Raw genomic sequence first — 18417 nt, 5'->3', positions numbered from 1 at the left:
TATCTATCTATCTATCTATCTATCTATCTATCTATCTATCTATCTATCTATCTATCTATCCATCTACCTATCTATCTATCTATCCATCCATCCATCTCTTTTACTATGGATACAGTTGATACAAAAAGAATAGCTTGGGAGGTTTAGCTTTCTCTCTTGATAGTTGAATAATTCTCCCTTGAAAAGGAGACCTTGCTTTCAGTAAGATTTATCAGGTTAAAAAAAGGTTTTGATTTAGTATTTGAAGACGGAGTTAACCTCCTGCTGTGCTTTAAGCATTTGAAAAGCTGCTGCAAAGTGGCATTTCAAAGACAGCTCCATATTAAATTCAGTTTGCAATATTCATATCTAATTGTTATAGGACCCGTTGTTCTGTTAATAAGTGGCAGAATAACAATGTTATTATGTTTGGTTTTCACAGGCATTTTTAGACCTTTGTAAAAGGACACTTCTTGTAAATGTGTAGAGAAAGATTTATACAAACATGAACTCCTACGGCTTAAAAGAAATGTGGGTTGTGACTTACTCAGCTAAGAAATTATGTGAATAGGTATTGTGGATTCTTATTTGAAAATTGTATTGTGGTACTTTGCAAATCACCGTATTATAAAACTGAAATATCAAAAAAGATGACATAATACATATAGGAAAACATGTCATCTCTAACAAAATATAACTCATTCATTTTTATTCAATATATCTTGGTTATTAGGTTACTTTCTCTTTTTAGACTGGTATTGATAGATTAAAAATATGATGCCCCCCCATCTTCTAATTCAGCTATTATATATGTTTTAGGGAATGTATTTTTCCCTACATGACTGAGAGTATCAGACAGGAATCAAAGGACTGATACTGGCTACTTGCTCCTATAGTGGTTTGCTTTTATCAAGAATAAAACCATTTAGCATATAATCAGTATGAATCATTAATAGCATGACAGAAAAGTTGACTGCAGTGGGAAAAATCAAGTCAGTTTTATTATTCATTAAGACATTCCTGAAGGAGCTAACTTTTCAGAGAAAGAATAGACAATAGAATTATAATACTTCACACTTTTCAATGTGGTCATGTGTTAAACTACTTTTCTGGCTTATGAGCATATTTTCCCAATGATTTATGCTAATTTTGATGCTATTCTTACCACCTTATCTTATGCCAAACTCATCTCTCAAACTATTTATTGAATAGAGTTCTGTATATTACAAAACTTTTTTTCATTTAATTTTACTTTCTGCAATGGAAATAATATTTGATCTTAAATGCAGATAGAAACAAAGAAACTTCTAGTAAATAAGAGCTTATGGTGTCCTTATATATTAATTAAAATTGAGTTTTGGTATAGTGCTTATGTATCTTGACCTCAATGCCTGGTTGATTGTTGTCCTTCATGCTCTAAGAGGACCAAAATGACATCACTATGTTGTGGTTAAGGTTTAGCGTGTCCCACTGTAGTTGATCAGAATAATATAAACACTGAAGACTCTCATAGGCTGAGCAAAAATAGCCTACGTGAACATTTGGAGTGGAGATGTCTTTAAATTGGTGCATCTCACATTTCTTTTGAGCCACTGCAATTCTTCTTTGCTCATAGAGCACGATGCCTTCTTTGAGGTCAGCCATGCTGGGATCCCATGCCAATGTCCTTTGTGTCTCATAATTGATTCTAAAGTTCTTCAGAGAGACTTTGAGAATGTCCCTGTATCACTTCTTCTACGTGAGCAATTGCCTTGTGTGAATTCTCTTTTAGGCAAACAGACATTCGGCATTTGAACAATGTAACCAGCCTACTGGAGTTGCGCTCCCTGCAGTAGAGTTTGACTGGTTAGGAGTTCAGCGTAAGAAAGGACCTCAGTGTCCAGTGCCTTATCTTGCCAGGTGATCTTTAGAATTCTCCTAAGACAATTGAAATGGAAGAAATTCAGTTTCTAGGCATGGTGCTGTGTGGGGTACAAAGATCCTAACCCAAACTGACTACTTGGAGACCTCAAAGTGAAGATAGGAAGTTTTATTAGAATCTCGTGAGAAGCTGGTGGTCCAGTCACTGGAACAATGCCCAGGAGAGGAGGCCACCGTACAGAAGCTAAAGCAGGGTTAAATAAGAAAAGGGTTACAAGCATTAACATAATTATTACTAATGAGGCTCTAATCTTGTTGGATAATATGCATAATACATGAAGTTCATTACGCAGGCGCAGTAACAATCTTAGGATACTGAACCCCCCTTCAGTCTTACCCTAGACACATTCTTATTGGGACTTGAGCGCCCCAAGGCTACTGTCTGTTCCTTGATTTGTCAAATGCACCTGCTGCTGCCAACTCCTTTCCATTCTTCATTATTTTTAGTATTATCTAGGAGTTTTAGTCTGGGAACCAGGGTCTGAGCTTTTTCTCAAGGCTACTGCCTCAACTTCCCAAGGTTACTGCCTGGTCCTCCCTATCAATAGTCTTGTTCACCAATTCTCGCAGTTCTATAGAAACTTAACTCTTTTATGTTAAGCTGGGTAAAAAGGGCTGACTAGAATAGAGCAACTATATAGAAAGACTTCTAAAGTTTCAAAGTCACATAATTTCTAGAAAAATGGAAACTTAGGCCTAAGGCCTCAGGACTTACTTTACAGATAGTCTCTGAGAAACCACACTTTTACCTGTCCCATACAGTGCTGATAGACTGTTCATGTTTCAGAGGCATGCAACAATGAGGCCAGTACAACTGCTCTTCTGTTAAGCAGTTTGATACCTCTTCTGTCCCACATTTTGCTTCAGAGCCTCCAAAACACTGAACTAGCTCTAGTAATGTGAATTTGAGTGTAGTTAATTGAATTTAATTCATTGAATTGAGTTTCTGATTTATGTGTTGAAAGGAATCCTGATTTTAAGGTTGGAAGACCTGTGTTCAAGTGGTTTTGAAGTTGCAAGACCTGTGTTCATCATAACTCCTACTGTGTCACCAAAGTTACTTAACCTTTCTGAGCCTTGAAATCCTTATCAGTACAATAGAAATAATACACGAGCTAGCTACCTCATATATTTCTTTGTAGTGGCAGTGATAATAATTAATAATAATACTAATAGCTAGTATTTACTATGTGCCAGGCAGTATACTTAGTTCTTTATAAATATTATCTTATTGATCCTTATAATAACTCTGGGATATAGATACTATTATATCCCCATTTTAGAGATGAGGAAACTGAGGCAAACAGAGGTTAAGTGACTTGCCTAGGGTTACACAGTCACTGAATTTCAGATATTGGATTTGAACTTAGATCTTCCTGACTCTAGACATGGCACTCTACCCACTGAGCCCTTCTAGGAATATGTTTTTGTGATTGCTGTTATTACTGAATAACAAATTGAATTGAATCAAATAGAGTTCATAGCCTGGATTCATTGCAATTCAGATGCATTGGGAGAGCTATTTGAAAAAGTTGGATGAAAACAGTTATGATTTCTGATTTAGTAAATATTTAGTAAAATAAAGGTGGTGGAATATCATCTTCTTGGTATGAGGCATTAATATAATACTTCTTACTTCGATACTAGAATAATATAGGACTTCATTAGTGTGGTGCTTAAGTAGGTGGTTTGACCAGAAATATCAGTAGCCAACTTTCTGGTTATGAGCTTCTCTGAATGTAGATGTGTTGTTTTTTGAAGACAGACACTTTCTCATTGTACCCAAGTCAGTGCTTCTCGAGCATGATAGGGTCTGGTAGAATTTGTATTATGCCAATTTAGCCTTGGGTCTGAATTGGTTGATTTGGAATATTATGAGTGGAAGCCAATCCCTTGCAGCAGGTCTACCAAAAAGGGGAATAGAAGCAGCTGAAGAATTGCCTTTTCCCCCATTTTGCCCTTTTCCATTTTTTTCTGAATTCTAAATAGAACAGAGGAAAAGAACAAAGAGTGGACCTAAGGAACAGCATGTGAAACTTGGGCAGAAAACTTGTTTTACTTGATGATGACTGTGCCCTTGTAGAGTGTTGCAGCAAGCACCCCAGTGTCCCCAGGGTGCCTGCTCACACAGGTTCTTGGATCTGCTTTGTTAAAGGAAAGCAACTCAAAATGGGTTAACAAGCTTACTTTAATCAGTCAGACATATATCGTTTACCTTGTTCAGGAGAAAAGGTCAGCACCCTGAACCTCAAAGTATACAGGCATAATTATCAAGACAGAAACATCAAGTAGACAGATTTCCAAACTGTCCAACCATTACATCCATACCCAGTCAACATCTGGGTTTCCACATCCTGGGTTTTTCAAAGCCGGGGGACTCTCAACAACGGCTTCCCAGAATTCAGATCAAATCACAGAACACTTCTCAAAGTGAGTCCCAAAACAAAGCTACACATCAGGGCTTATATAGCCTTCTCCTGGCTCAGAGAATGTAACAACCTTTTGGACCCACTGGCCAATCAAAAAGTATCTACTGAAAAACAAGCCTCCCCCACCCCAGGCTTCAGGTGCACATTAGCCTAGGGGCAGGGAAGATCTTTAAAATTTACATTCTTATTACATAGAGGTACATTGTATTTGAGAGATTACAGCAGAATATCTTCTCAGCCTAGGACATAGCAGTCTTAGAAATGAAGAGCCATATGGCCAAGTTGGCAAAGTTCTTGAACCTCCAGGCTTTTGGTGCAATACTGAGAGTTCTTAAACTGTTTCAAGACTCAGTCTGCTAGATGGGGACTTTGAGGCAGTGTCAAATTATTAAAGAGTTTGGGAATCCAGCTGTCTATCAGAAGAAGGTTAAGTTTATGGGTAGTATCAGTCCCTAGCCTAGAAGAGAATTAAATACATGATCCTCACAGCTGGAGATAAAGAGTTTTATCTCAGGGATTGAACCATGCCTTGGTGAGTAAAAGACCTGGAATTTTTCCTCTATCTAATGGTAACTCATGATTTATTTAGACAAGGCAGATTCAATAGGAAGGGAGTCACTTTTCTACAAATTCTGTATTCTTTTGGTGAGAGGAAGAGTTAAAGACACAATCCTGCCATAATACTGGAAGTATGTATGTATGTATATATGCATGCATGCAAATGTGTGTATCCCTGGGTGAAAACTGAACTATTTGGTGTATAAGTTGTTGTATCTTTTGCAGGCCCAAGTTCATTTTCCATCTTGAGGAGTGTTCAAACCACAGGAGGGTGCTATAATTCTAAAGAAATAAATAGAACCTTTAGCAAAAGGTCTAACATTGAGGAGAGAAGAAAATTGTATTGATTGTTTATGGGCTACTGTGAGTCTCATGCATTTTCTGCTGGATTTTCCCCTTGTGCTTCAAATGAAAGCTTTTCTGTTCCCTATATGCACTGTTACTATAAATACTTACATGGCATATGTGGATCTCTACAAATATGCTTCAAATGGGTGCTCTCACTGGCCAATCCCCACATGAAACCCACATCTGTGGATGGTCAAACATGAGTTATATTCTGCCATTTCCCAGAGGAAGTTGGGTTGCATATAGAATGAGTGAAAAAAAAATCTTTGGGTTTCTTTCAAGATTAAATATGATCCATGAAAAAATAAAAAGAAATTGTAGCATTTTGCCATGGCTAAATACATACATTTCAATGTTCATGCCCAGTTCTCTGAGTATTTTATGTTATACTATTTTAAAAAATCATTAAATATGGGATCTCCTTATACCAGGATGGATGTGTAGCAGCCACTTATGGGCCTAATTCCACTAGTGATCAGCACAGGAAATTTGACTTACTCTGTTCTGACCTGGGTCAGTTCACCCTTTCTTGGGTAGTCTGGTGGCTCCCTGCTTCCAGAGGCTCACTATCTTGATGCCAGTCTTAGTGCAGACCATGGATCAACTTAGCATATTTGCAGCTCAGGGCTCCCAAACTTAAGAGATCCACTAGCTTCAATCTCCTCTGTATCAGGGATTAAAATTGTGTACTATCATGCTTGAATTACTTTTTAAATGAAAAGTAATCATCACTACTTTGGAGAATGAATTTTTCTGTTAGAATAGTTTTATATACTTAAACACAAGTATGTAAATATTATGATTTACATGGACAAGTGACATAGACTATTGCAGTAACCTACTATTTGGTCTCCCTTTCTAAAACACTCCATTCACCAATACAGGTGCCATCATGATATTCCTGAGGCACTCATCTAACCATGCCACTTCCCCGCTCGAAAAGTTCCAATGGATCTCAATTGCCCTCCTGATAAAATAGAATCTCATATGTTTGGCATTAAAAGTCCTTCATAATCTGGCTCTGGCCTGCCTTTCCAGGCTTATTAGACATTTGTTCCCCTATTCAAGTCAAGTCAACAAGCATTTATTTAGTGTCCACTATGTGCCGAGTATTTTGTCTCATACTTCAAACTGCCTATTAGACATCTCAAACAATATCTCAGAGACATCTTAAACTCAATAAGTCTAAAACTATCCTCATTATCTTCCCCACTCCCCCCCAAATCCTCTCTTCCTCCTAACTTCCCTATTACTATCTAGGGTACCACTATCTTCCCAGTCACCCAGGCTCACAATTTAGATATCATCCTTGACTTCTCTCTCTTACTGACCACCCCACCCCCATATGCAATCAATGTTGTCAAATCCCATATCATCGACCTTCATAATATCTCTTGTATATGTTCCTTTTTCTCTCCTGCAACTACAATCCTATTATATACCCTTATTGTCTTTCCTCTGGACTACAGCTGATTGGCTGCCTCAAGTCTTGCCCCACTCCAATTCATTTCATGTTCCCAGTCAATCAAGCTATCAAACTGATCTCCCTAAAATGACAATCTGACCACATTACCCTCCTGTTCTAAACTCCAGTAGCTTCCTTATATCTTCAGCATAAAATATAAAATCCACTGTTTGGCTTTTAAATCCTCTATAATCTGGTATCTTTCTACTTTCCATTCTTCTTACACCTCACTTGCCTCCATATCCTCTCTGATCTAGTGACACTAACCTTTCTGTTTCTTGAACATACAATACACCATATCCCTACTCTGCACACATTCTTTTTTATGAATTAATAACTTGTTTATTCCCTAATTACATGTAAAAACAATTTTAACATTCTTTTTAAAATTTTTGAGTTCCAAATTCTCTCTTTTCCTCTCTCCTCCTCCCCCTCCCCAATTGAGAAGGCAAGTAATTTGATAATATAGGTTCAACATGTACTGCTATGCAAAACATATTTTCATGTCAGTCATGTTGTGAAAATGAATACACAGACCAAAAAAAAAGAAAGTAAAGAAAAAAAGCATGTTTTGATCTGTATTCAGACTTCATCAGTTCTTTCTCTGGAGATGGATAGCATTTTTCATCTGAAGTCCTTCAGACTTGTCTTGGATCATTGTATTGCTGGGAATAGGTAAGTCTTTCACAATTGATCATCATGCAATATTACTGCTACTGTGCAGAATGTTTTCCTGGTTCTGCTCATTTCACTTTATATTAGTTCATATATGTCTTTCCAGGGTTTTCTGAGAGTGTCCTGCTTATCATTTCTTATAGCACAATAGTATTCCATCACAATCATATACAACTACTTGCTCAGTCATTCTCCAGTTGATGGATATCACCTCAATTTTCAATTCTTTGCCAACATTAAAAGGGCTGCTATAAATATGTTTGTATATAGGGTCTTTTCCTTTCTTTTTTTACCATTTGGAATACAGAGCTAGTAGTGGTATTACTTGGTCAAAGAGTGTGCATGGTTTTATAGCCCTTTGGCCATAGTTTCAAATTGCTTTATAGAATGATTGGATCACTATCCAACTTCACCAACAGTGCATCAGTGTTTCAATTTTCTCTTATTCCCTCCAACAATTGTCATTTTTTTTCTGTCATATTAACCCAATTTCATAGGTGTAGGGTGGTAGCTCAGGGTTGTTTTAATTTCCATTTCTTTAATCAGTAGTGATTTAGAGTGTTTTGTATGATTATAGATAGCTTTGATTACCTTGTCTAAAAACGAATTATTCATAACCTTTGACCATTTATCAACTGAGGAATAGTCTGAGCACTTTTCACCAGCTGTCTCCCATGCCTAGAATTCTTTCTCTCTTCCTATTTCCTTTTAGGTTTCCTGAATTCCTTCAAGTCTCATTTAAAATCCTACTATCTCTAGGAAGCCTTTCCCAGTCCTACTTAATTTTAGCACCTTCTCTCTGAGACTTTCCTTCCAATTTGTTTTATATACATAATTTTCAACATAGTTTAAATGTTGTTTCTTCCATAGTGCAGTGAGCTCCTTAAGAGCAGGGATTGGCTTTTTTTGTTCTTTTTTTCTTTTCTTTATATCCATATTGCTTGGCACAGTTTTTGACATTTGTTAGGCACTCAATAAAAACTCACTGACTTGCTATTCCAACCAAACTGACCCACTTCTTGATTCTCATATATGACATTCCATCTCATATCTCTGTGCCTTTACATAGAAATACCCTGATTCTTGAAATATATTTCCTCTCCACCTCTACATTTTGGCATCCCTAGGTCCCTCTCAAAACTTAGTTCCCATACCATAATGTTATAAGACTTTCCCTTACTTACCATCTCTTCCAGCTAAAATTAACCTCAGAAATTAGTATTTCTCCCATTTATATTTTATGTTTATTTATAGGTGTTTGTTCCTCCAATATTTACTACCTATGTGATTTGGGCAAATCACTTAACATCTCTTGGCCTCGATTTCCTCTTCGACAGTATGATGACATAATAATACTTCTAGTATCAACCTTGCAGGGTTATTATGAAGATCAACTTGGAGAGCAAAGCTAAAGTACTTTGCATATCTTAAACTTTTATAAAAATGACAGCTACTCCTAAATAGTCTAGCTCTACCCTATTATAAAGTTCAAAATGCTCTTTGATCCATGGCCTTCCTTTCCTTCTTGGTGTGTCTTCTATCTTCACACTTCTTGATGAAAATTAGGATTTTCTGCCTCTTCATTTTTTTGTGTGCTTTATTTTTCCCTTTAAAGTACTTTTCCCATTGTTTTCCAAAATTCATTTCATTTTCCTTGACAACTCAACATTCCTCCAGTCTTCTTACTTTCTCCTCAGAATGCTACATTCCTTGCCCTACTGTTTGCTCAACTCTGTTAGATATGTGATTAGGAAATTCCTGAGACAGAAGAACTACTTTCAACAGTGGTCTACAAGAAGATCTTATTTAAAATCCTTTTTATTTTCAGATGTTTCTTACCTTTTATTTCTATATTCTCTTCTCATGACTGAACAGATGTCAAATACTTTCTATCTTCATTATTCATTTTCAGTGTTTTGAAGTTTCTGGGCATCTGACTTCTAAAGTTCCATTTTCTCTCTGAATCCTTCCCCAGACCATTCAGATTATATTGCTTCTAAGGGCATTTATGTATTATAGCTAATACTTCCTAAAAACATTTATGTATTATAGTTATTGGTGTATGTTTCAAACTGTAAAACCTATGAGATTCAGAATATTTAATGACAAAGAGTATGGCCAGTGAGAAGAATGTAGAATGCTTTCATTTGTTTAATAAACATTTTTTGAATGCTAATTACATGTGAAGTACTATAGGGGATACAAAGAAATATCTTGCCCTCAAGAATCTTGTAATATAGTAGATGAGATAGTACATAAATGGAGATAATTACTGGATCTACTTAATTCCCTCTCCCTTCTAATCAAGCTTAACATGTTCTTGTAGTTTCTCAACCTGTTATCCAATTGTTTTCAAACCTCCATAAAGATTCAACATGTAAGTGCAAACCAATTACCAACAGATCGTCAGACACATACATACATCATTGTACCATCATTTTTGCATGCATCTGTGTGTATCAGAATACTTCCCACATTTTCCTCTGTTATCCTATAATTCTGCCTCCAGACAGTTGCATGTTCAAGAATTTATGAATGTTTTCGCTCTTGCAGAGCGAATGTCAAACTATTTGAAAACTACGATTGCTGAGTATGCACATTACAAGCTATCCAGACCATTAAAAACACTGCAGAAACAAATTTTATATTGCCTTTCATTACAGTATTAAGACTTTTCCAAGTTAAACTTATCTACTTATGTTACTATTCTGACAGATTTTCAAATGAACTGATTGACAACACTGGTCATTTATTCAGTAGAATTTCTGTGAGATGATAGCCAGTGTGCTAGTGGTAGAAAAGAAAAAGTTATGCCTGAAAAGATTTCTTCCCCTTAGAATGGTTAGTTTAATTGTTTGAAAAGAAATTGAACTTCAAATACACTTGTGATTTAGTGTAATGTTTGTCAATAGCTAGAAGAAAAGTGAACATTTCATGTTGTAACTACCTATTTTTGTTAATTGGTTAGGTTAAACTACATCACGAATTTCATCTCTCAGCAAGGGACCTTGTTAAATTCACCTACCATGGGGCGGCCAGGTAGCACAGCGAGTAAGAGCACCGGCTCCAGTGTTGAGAAGACCTGGAGATCGAATCCTGGGCTCAGACACTTAGCACCCACCCAGAAACACCTGGCCATGTAACCTTGAGCAAGTTACTTAACCCCAATTGCTTAGGGGCGGCCAGCTGGCTCAGCGAGTAAGAGCACTGGCTCCAGTGTCGGGATGACCTGGATCAAATCTGGGCTCAGATACTCAGCACCACACCCAGAAATAACTGGCCGTGTAACCTTGAGCAAGTTACTTAACCCTGATTGCTTAAAAAAAAAAATTCACCTACCATTTCCCACCACATACTTGTGTGGGCAAGAATTTTTATTTTATTCTTATTTTATATGAAATATAGAAATAAACTTGATATAGAACCAGATTTAAGACTTCCTTTGTCCAGTGTTAAGCCAAATATTGCAAATCTTTGTTTAAATTAAAAAAGTCTAACACCAAAACAATGTTTACATCTAATGATCCTATTAAGTTCAATATGTTCAATATCTTCTAGGCTGCATTTTATTTTATTAAATTTTTTAACATTCTGCCAAAATTAAAAAAACAAATATAGCATGTTTTTTTTTTGTTTTTTGATTTTTGAAGGGCTACTGGGGTTAAGCAACTTGCCCAAGCTCACACGGCAAGTTTTTGTGTTAAGTGTCTGAGGCTGGATTTGAACTTAGCTCCTCCTGACTCCAGGGCCAGTGCTCTATTTACTGTGTCATCTAGCTGCCCCAACATGTTATGTCTTGCTGGATTACTTCTTTTAATTCTTACAGAACATCCCATATAAAATATTCATGATTATTTTACAATTAGCTTTATAATTCTGTACTTCATTTTGTTCATTACATTTTAAATTCATAATTATATAATGAAAATTTCAAGTTGGGAGTTGTGGGGGTAAATTATAGCTATTAAGAGTACTTAATAAACAAATCTAAAATAATATTAAGAAAAGTATATTAAATAACCCTAGAGGTTCACAACACATTTCTTTTGGATATTGTTGAAAGGAGCTTGATGGACTGAAACTCTTGAGGAACTACTGCCCTTTGTTAATGAAATATCATGTCCAGTGCTTATCCCTATTTTAAAGACAAAATACTAACTTCATGTTCTAGAATATTATGGTTCTAGAATATTATATACATGTGTTCTATATCACATCACTATACCAGACTGTATACTATACAATTATGTGTCTGGAAAGAACATTTCTGTTTGAGTAGACTTCCCTTTCTCACAATCTTGTCTTGATGGATTAGACTTAATATTTCTACTTAAGCTAAACTTTAACTTCTAAATCTAAAAGATGAATGTCATTGCATCTCCTATCGGAATCCTATGAATTTGTAGCTAATAAGAAATATTTTTCTGCTTCTATCATAGATAAAATTGACTGAACATCATTTCTACAGGGCCACTGCTTGTCACAATACCCCAGGAGACCACCCATACTTTATTACTGACCACCTCAGTCAAAAACTCAGTTTAGCTATGCATTTAGGTGCCATTTTTAACACTAAAACCTGTAGGTAAGTATTCATTTACATGACTGAACTAAATTATTTAATACACCTTTTGGATTTCAAGAATTATCTGGAACAACTCTGTGTAAGATGGTGGAAATACTTTGTATCAAAATACCAAAAGTCATTATAATCCCAACATCTAAGGTCTTTCTCTCCCTCTTCTCTCTACCTTTTTCTTTTTCTCCCTACATTTTCCTTTTTCTCCTCATCTTTTTCTCTCTCTTCCCCTCTCTCCCTCCCTACCTCTCTCAGTTTCTGTCTCTTTCTATCCCTCTCCCTTTCTCTTCCTCACACTCTCTTCTTCTCTCTCCCTCTTTTTCCCTCCCCCCTGGGATCATTATATTGAACATATCTTCATTATAAACAACTCCCCTCACCCTTTCTTGGTAAATATATTTTTTTTAATTTTTACATATGTTAATATTGTTAGGAAACCCTTCAAGGATAGTTACCTATGTAATATATTTCCACAAGAAAAATGCAATTTGAAAAGGGCATGAAAAAAATGAGAGGTCAAGTATTTATAGTCTGCCATGTGTTATCTTTCCCTATCAGAATATAAGCCCCTTGAGGCTAGAAGCTGGCTTGCTCTCCATAACTGCATCTCTACCATAGCACAATGTCTGGAATATTGCAAGTTTTTTTTTCATCCATCCATTTATCCATTTATCCTTTAATTCACACATGCATGCATTCCTGATATCATATTAAAAAGTCCTAGAGGCAATGGCTTAAAATCAGAGCACTTGGGCTTTGTTCTTAATTCATCTGCACCTTAATTTCTGTAGTTTGAAATACCACCATGTGTAACTGCATTAACGAAGGGTGATGTGCATGAAAGTTACTTGTTCTGGAAACCCTGGCTTTTTTCGCTGTGGATTCACTTGCATTCCATGCACAGGAAGACTGAGAAGTCCCTTTCAACTACTTCTGTTTCCATCACTATCTATAAACATTAATCACTGCTAAGCACAGTAGCCAAACCTATCATTATCTTTTACTTAGTATATGATAACAGTCACGCTTTCATGATTTAGGCATTTCTATCCTCACTACATACTCTGTGGAGGAGAGCCTAAAATCAAGATAGCAAAACAGCGTTTTATAGTAATTCAAAATGACAAAGTATTTCCACCATCTTACACAGAATTGCTCCAGTTAATTCTTGAATTCCAAAAGGCATGTTAAATAATTTAGTTCAGTCATGTAAACGAGCACTTACCTACTAGTTTTAGTGCTAAAAATAGTATCTAAATGCATAGCTAGACTGAGCTTTTGACTGAGGTGGTGAGTAGGCAAGAATGGGTGGTCTCCTGGGGCATGGTGACAAACATTGGCCCTGTAGAAACAATCTTCAGCCACTTTTGTCTATGACAGAAGCAGAAAAATATTTTGTACTAGCTACAAATTTATAGGATTCTGATAGGAGATGCAACAAAGACCATCTAATCCAATTCTCTTTTTTACAGATAAGGAAAATGAGATGCAGAATGTTTAAGTGGTTATTCCAAGGTCATATTAAAGGTAGAACCAGATTCAAATCCTGGTCTTCACTCCAAACTTAGGGTTTGTCATCTCTCTGGAGCATATCCCGAGGAGGGTAAACTGAGGAAGGGACTGGAGGTCTTTAACTTGGAGAAGAGAAGGTTCAGTAAGAAAGATATGATAGCTGCATTCGAGAATTTGAACGGCTGTCACATGCAAGAGAAAAAAAAACACAAGTTAGTTTGATCCCAGAAGACAAAACTAGCAGCAGTGAGAAGATGTAAATAGGTAGTTTTCAGCTTCCTATATGACTAGAACTATTTGAAAGAGGATTGGGCTACATATATTGGGGAGGGGGGGAGGTGTTGCTTCTCATTGAAAATGTTTAAGTAGAGCCTGAATGACCAATTATTGGAATTGTAGATGACAGATCATCAATTCAAACTTGGAAGTTACAGGTCATCATGACCTACCATTTTATAGAGGAGAGAACAAAGGTTTAGAGAAGTCCAAAGACATGCTTAATGTCACTTTAGCATTGCATCAAAAAGAAATGTAGGACTATTTACTTTCAGATGGCTCTGATACTTAATTGTTGGGTATGCAACTTGTGCCACAAAATCAGCAAGTTGTAAAGGGGAAAGTACTATATCAGTGATTTGGTCCAGGATTTGACTAAATCACTTACTATGTATTTTGGTAAACCATTTAACCACATAAGCAACTACTTTGCCAGTAAGTTACTGAGCTAGAATATAATAGAGCTACTTGTTCAATATGATTTAGACTAAATGGCCCCTGTATTTTTTCATCTCATATTCTGTGATCTTGAAAATTAAGGCCTATTTCAAAGTCAATCTGTCTTATCAAACATCACCTTTGTTGGAGGGTGGAAGGAAGGATATAATGACATATGATCTCTTTCAGAAGAGGGAGAAAGGAATAGTTACTAGGAGCAGGCATTTGGGGGATTTTTTCCCTATCCATTTCATTCTGGATTTGTACTTTAGCATTTAAAAAACAGAACCAACAATTAATATCTTTACAGCTCATAATGAATATGTTCCTAAAATAACCCAATAAAACATGATCTTATTACATCATCTATATAGTTTAAAGTTTGCTGAAAAATATCAGTAAATTTTTTTAGAAAGTCAAGGAAGCAAAAGTTTAACAAATTCTAAACATTTCAAAAAGGAAATTTCAAAGCAAGTATTTTAAAAGCTGATGTTAAAAAGATGTTGACAAATTTTGATTCAAATGATGAAACTAATTTTTGTTAGTTTCTTAACAAGAAATTAAATGGTTTACTTTTCAAGATCTCTTGTCATTATTCATTAAGAAAAATTAACCATTTCATTATTTATCATTAGTAGTCCATTTATGTGATATGCCTGGTTGACATGTTTTGTTTGTCAACTTTGAAAAATTAGCAATGGACAAAGTTTCACTTTTTGACAATCAAGAAATTAAACAGTTTTTCTAAAGTAATAGAGTTTCATGTACATCCTTAAAATAGCATTAAAAAGGACAGCTAGGTGGCACAATGAATAGAGCGCTAACCCTGGAGTCAGGAGGACCTGAGTTCAAATCTGACCTCAGGCACTTAACACTTTATTAGCTGTGTGACCTTGGGCAAGTCACTTAACCCCAACTGCCCAGCTTTCCCCCCTGCAAAAAGAAGAAAAAAACATTAAAAATCTATTTCATGACTTTAAATTATGAGTAAACCTCACAATAGCTTCACTTGATCAGGCTATTTAGATGGTCTTTTGTTGACTTCATTCAAATGTTATCAAATATTCTTTATGGAAAGAAGTTATAATTTGGCAAGTATCTGGAATTAATTTCACATATGGGAACTTCCTCATCAACGTAGATCACAACTATGACATTTTTTTCCTCAAAGGGATGACACCTTTCAAAGAATGAACCCTACTGCCCCTAAATCTCATTAAGTACATAAAACCAAAAAGCATTAATGTTCATAAAATTGGAATAACTAATTTGAAAAGAGCTATAGAGATTAAGTCCAACCCCTGTATTGTATAGTGTGGGTATCAAGTCCTAGAAAAATTGTGAATTCCTAAGAAAATATAACAATTGAGTGCCAAGAGCCAAGACTGGAATCCTGGTCTTCTGACTGTTTTTCTAAGGGCCCCTTCCATTATATTGTCTACTCTGAGGTTTCATCAAGTTGTCAGATATGAATTCAACTAGAATACTGAAGCATTTATTTCTGGAATGGAGAATGATGTGGTTGGTTTATTATTAATCACATTAAGAGATTTGCTTTCCTTTTTTACACTTTAAAAACTCCAATCGTATCTACATAAAATGTAATTATTGTCACCTTTACTATAGAATTTATAATGTATAGAAGAAATCTCTTATTTTTATTTTATATCCTTTATACTAAGTGAACTTAAAACAAGCTTATTTATTAATTTATATACATCATACACCGAAATACCATGATTTATTGCATTTCATCAGGCAACCTCTATTCTTAGTAGATAATCCACTGAAAGCATGCTCTGTACCTTTACAATTATTCAGCCATAAGATAATTTAGTTCCATGGAAAACTAAGTTAAGTTTTCAATTTTCCTACTATTACAGAAGCTTTATATTTAGAAGAATTACTGAATAAAATAATTACCCATCTTGAGTGCACAGCCTTTTTTTCCTTAATTGTCCTACATAAAATCCTTAGACCAAAAAATCAAAGCTTTGTAGAACAAATGAATTAATTGAGAGATTAATTGGGCCATGTTGCCACTTTTAAAAATCAAGTTATATTTTAGTGGAACTGTGAAAACTTTTACAAAAAAAAATTTCTATAATCAGGCTGACCGTGCCAATAAAACTGGATCACATTGTTTTTTCCTAAGTACTTTTCTGTTTTTCATTAAGGGTGTCTAACAAGTATAGAATGAATAATACAATTTTTATGAAGCTCCTTGAACTTAGGGGTTGTGTCTTTTTTCCTTATTGTATTTCTCAGTGCTTAACTGAGTCCCTGCACAGAATGTCCGATAAATGTCTGCTAAATGAATGAAAGCAAAGAAATGAATGACCACACTAATGCAGCATGAAGTGTTTTTGTTATAATTATAGACAAATAAAAAAAAAGCCTCCCAGTTCCTTAGTGAGACCGTAAAGTGACCAGAGAGGCCCACAGTGCATCTATGCAGAGAGAGAAGAAACTAGGTGAGTGATAAGATTTAATTGAAAGTACTTTGTGAGTAATTGAATTTCTGCCTGAGAACTGGAGCAGCTTCTGTTTCCATTAGAGCTCAAAAGTGCTAATTGTCAATCAAGGTAGCTGAACTAGGAAAAATTAGGAAAAATCCTGACATAAACAAACATTATTTAGGATCTTTAGCAACCGAGCCTCAAAAAAAACCAAAACAGGCATGGTCAAAAAAAGAGTTAACCACAAGAGCTGGCAACAAGAATGACAAAGAACAGGGCACTTTCTTCTAGCAAGTATGGAGGATAATGGAAAATTTTCAATGAATTGTAGATAATATATAGTGGTTGTGTTTTGGTGTGAGTACTGAGTTGCAGCTTCCTATGAGCAATAAATAGGTTAAGCGCCATCCTGGAGGAAAAGATGAAAGGGAAGGAAAGAATGTTATGATAAACTTTTTTTTATTCTTTAAGTTACATATGAGAATAAAATCTTTCCTGAAAGCATGAAAGGAGGGCTTCAAAAAATAAAAAGGAAACATGAGGGGTAGCTAGGTGGCACAGAGAATAGAGCACTAACCCACTGAGTTCAAATCTGGCCTCAGACACAACACACACACACACACACACACACACACACACACACACAAAACTAGTCATGTGACCTTGGGCAAGTCACTTTACCCCAATTACCCTCCCAAAGGCAAAAAAAAAGGAAACATGAGCTGAAGAGCCAAAGAAATCTTCTTTCCTAAGAGATTGGATGGCAAAGAAATGTGACTTTGAGAAGAGAAGGAAGTAGAAGGATTTGGAACTAAGTAATAGATGTGAGGCTTTCCACTAAGAAAGGGCAAACTGGATCCATTCAAGAAGAACTCTCATCTTACAAAAAAAAGGATAATATGAAACTCATGTGCCATTGAAGAGAGCAGAGCAAGAAAAGATCAGTAGAGATGGTTTGTGGGTTCTTTCTGAAGAAAAGTTTGCCAGTTTGACATAAAAAATATGTTTAGTTTAGTAATTCAGTAGTCTGTGGTTTTTCTAACTGATGGAGAGCTACCCAATACCTGACTGATCCTTTCAAGTATTCTACACATAGGCATACACAGACAATAACACAATCTATATACATGTGTTTATATATACGTATTTGTGTGTGTTGAATATATACACACCTGCATATATACTTAGTATGATATTTTATGTAAGCTGAATTTGTACCAGTCTTGAAGGTAAGGAATGTTCCCGTCCTCACAGAGTTTACATTCTATAAGGGTGAAGGAGAACATATAAAAGATCAATAAATACACAATGATTCAATGAGGAAATAGTATTGGCAGCTGAGTGGAGGAGAAAGCAATTAGCATGGTATCCTGTAAGTGCTAATTTCCTCTTGATTTTTATGTTCTAAAACTGGCCAAGAAACTCCTTACCCCTTCTTTTCAAAATAGTCTCAAAGATAAAATGTCCATTTGGTCTAAGATATCCCAGCAATACATGGCATCGTACATAGGACCTTTCCCACCCCATCACTCTCCCCTTCCTTGCTAGCTATCCTTGGGAAAATCTAAGAATACTACACTCTCATTTATATTCTCATCCCCCTCCACCAGTTATTGCACTTAAATATCCCAAATAATAGTTCAGGAAGAAGAGATTGAAAATAACTTTGCTTTCTGCCAACTGCTGTCCTGTAATTCCCCAAAGGATTAGAGATGGATCTTTTCTTTTACACGGGGGGGGGGGGGAATGGGAAGCCATCTATGTAACTGCTGCTACCAA

Source organism: Petaurus breviceps, unplaced genomic scaffold, assembly GCF_028583685.1.
Source record: "Petaurus breviceps papuanus isolate PSGF00001 unplaced genomic scaffold, PetGlider_PUasm1.0 90730, whole genome shotgun sequence".
NCBI classification, from domain to species: domain Eukaryota; kingdom Metazoa; phylum Chordata; class Mammalia; order Diprotodontia; family Petauridae; genus Petaurus; species Petaurus breviceps.
The sequence above is the reverse complement of the archived record's forward strand: the minus strand, read 5'-3'. Positions refer to the sequence as shown.